This window comes from Suncus etruscus, chromosome 13 (assembly GCF_024139225.1).
Source record: "Suncus etruscus isolate mSunEtr1 chromosome 13, mSunEtr1.pri.cur, whole genome shotgun sequence".
NCBI classification, from domain to species: domain Eukaryota; kingdom Metazoa; phylum Chordata; class Mammalia; order Eulipotyphla; family Soricidae; genus Suncus; species Suncus etruscus.
Window position 1 is genome coordinate 21,007,335 of NC_064860.1, and position 3,282 is coordinate 21,010,616.

The window sequence follows — 3,282 nt, forward strand, 5'->3', positions numbered from 1 at the left end:
TTACCTTTCATCTTCCTCTTCTTACTTCTCTCTCCACTTATCTCCTTCTCTGTATTTTAATTTTTATAGTTTAAGGTTAACAGTTTTTAGGGATAACTGTTTTACCATCTTCTGTCCCTTATATTTTCATGTCATGTTATTCTGTATACCATGAACAGGTCATGGTATCTACCCATATGCACAAAAACATTTATTTGAAAGGATATATTCCTGCCATTTTTTCATTGCAGCACTTAGAACAATAGTTAGGATGTGGAATCAACTCAGATGCCATGGCCAGGTGAGTTGATAATTAAGATGATATAGATATAGATATATCTGTATATATATATATATATATATATATATATATATATATATATTCAGAACGGAGTACATTGGCCATAAGAATTAGGGAATCATGTGCATTGTTACAATTCAGGTGGAACTAAAGGATATCATGTTAAGTGAAGTAAATCAGAAGAAGGCCAGAGACTGGATGATTTTAATTATCTGTGTTCTAGAGAAGAAACCATCTATCCCCTATTGACTATTTGGAGTCCCTTTCTCTCACACTGACAAGACATGTAAGTGTCATTTATATGGACATTAGGTTTCAGATTCAGGGGTTGAGGTCCACTGATCAGATCCAGACTGACTGCTGAGTCACAAAGGGCAACAAAGGAGCAACCATTTAGTAAAGTCATGCTTTCTTTAATCAAATCATATGCAAGCAGATAAACAATCCCTGTTGTGATTTCAAGGTTTTTATCATTTCCTTCTAGTATTTACACAATAAACATTATCTATTTTATCTGTAGTGTGATTATGCAAACTGAAGACAAATAATAGCATTTGCAATATTGTGACATAAAATTAAGCCAAGTTATGTATGTGTAAAGTGTGAGGGGAAGCCAGGTAAGCATTCTGACGCTACATGCCTCTAAGGGAAAATACATGTAACATCAAGGTCAAATCAATTCTCATATTAGATGCTCAGTTATTGTCATAAGAGTATGCTTGCTTCTCCTTCTTGAACCATTAATTTAACAATAAACATATTATTTAAATGAGGAATCCAAAACAAAAGATGAACCTGTAAATTATATATAAATCCAGTAATATTTATTTTAGTGTCCTATAAATTTATTAATCTTATGAAAAACTAATAAAAAGAATGAAATCAAGGCTTTAGAAAAGGTTGTCTTGGTAACCGTTTGGTTTGGTTTCCATGGTTACTAAAAGTACAGCTGAGAGGCTCAAAAAACCAAAATTTCCTTTGATTGGTAGATCTTAAAAAATTATGATTTGGAAAGTGACAGGGAATTTTAAAAAATATATTACCCTCATAAAACTGAGACATTAATTATAATAATTACATGGTGATGGTCAGACACAGACAGACCTTTGAAATTTAAAGACTTCTTTTGTTCCTCCATTTAAAAAAAATGCACAGAATATCTCAACTTATAACAGCATGAATTTGCAAATAAAAATTCCTGCTTCTGATTAACTGCCAAAATGGATTATATTTCTGTAAAAATTTTTAATCTATTTTAAAATTTGGCCAGTAGACTTTCTTTTGAATGACACAAAGGACCAAAATAATTTTGTATGCCTTTGTTTGTGTTAGCAAGCAAAATAAAACAATGTAATAGAAATATAGTGATAAGGGCCTAGTTGGTAAAAATCTGTTTCTTAGAAATAGGCAATCATATGATTTATACTTTGCTTTTCTTCTGAATGAAATCAGCATTTATTCATAAAAATTACACAGAAATTAAGTAAGCTTTCTAAGCTCAATAGCTAAAGAATACTTGAAAGTGTGATTTTACAGCTCTGTCAGTGCCTTGAATACCCCAATTTTAAAATATTCCCTCCCAATTTGAAATGAATTAGAAATATTTTCTCCAATTTTAAAAGCAAGCTAAAGCCATGTGTAGGCAGTCTAGGAAAAAAAAATGTGGACACAAACTAGCTACTCAGCTCCTCCCTGCTGTGTCAGAGCCTCATATGAAGGAGGAAAAATGTCTAAGACTCTTCATTTAGATTTCCCAGCAGGAAGGATGTTTAAAGGAAAGATAGAATGAACAGTCTTTCTCACAGTTAACTGTCTCCAGCTGGAAAGCAAAGCAGCCAAAGACAAAGGACTCAGAAAGCCAGGCAGGCTCTCCGAGGGGAAAACAGCCTGAATGTAAAGGGGTTTTAGGAATATAGGCTTGCCACCTAGCTGACAGTCTCTCAGAGGTTTCTCCCTATTCTCTTAAACTCTAACCCTGACAGTTCACTAAACTAGTTGGTAGAAGTTCTGTGGTAAAACCAGGAATTTCTAATGCTTCTCTTTAAGTTCTTGGGAAAATTGTGGAAATGACTTCATTGAGAAATCATCAGAAATACCTCAGTGAATAATATTAGAATTGATAAAAGACTCCAAGATCTCACTTAGGATGAAATATTTACCACATAAGAGAAATAGGAAAAACACTCAACATAGCCTCTTGGAAATCATACAAAATATTTTACATAAGAAGTAAAATGAGTTCAGAGACAAAAGTCTCTTAATAAGATATCAACAAATGCAGGTTGACATTCATGGTCTTGGGTAACTGAAAGCCGCTGATGATTAAAATAAACAAACAAGGAGGAAACATCACTGTCCAAAAAGTGGAAGTAGAGATAAACAGATGGGAATATATTAAGCTGAGAAACTTTTGCACCTCAAAGGGAATAGTGACTAGAATACAAAGGCCACTCACAGAATGGGAGAAACTATTCACCCAATATCCAGCAGATAAGAAACTCATATCTAAGATATACAAGTTACTGACAGAACTTAACAAGAAAAAAAATCTAACCCATCAAAAATATGGGGAGAAGAAATGAATCGACAATTCCTCAAAAAGAAAAGCAAATGCCCAAAAGACACATAAAAAAAATGCTCTGCATCACTAATCATCAGGGAGATGCAAGTCAAAACAACAGTGAGGTACCATCTCACACCACAGTAACTGGCACAAAGTATAAGAACAATCAGTGCCGGTGGGGATGTGGATAGAAAAGGACTCTCATTCACTGCTGGTGGGAATGCCATCTAGTCTAGCTTTTATAGAAAAAAATATGGAGATTTCTCAAAAAACTGGAAATTGAGTTTCCCTATGATCCAGTTATACAACTCCTAGGGAATATACCCTAGGAAGGCAAAAGCATAATACAAAAATGCCTTCTGCACACCTATATTCATTGCAGTGCTATTTACAATAGCCAGAATCTGGAAACAACCCAGATGCCCGGAAATAGATGAGT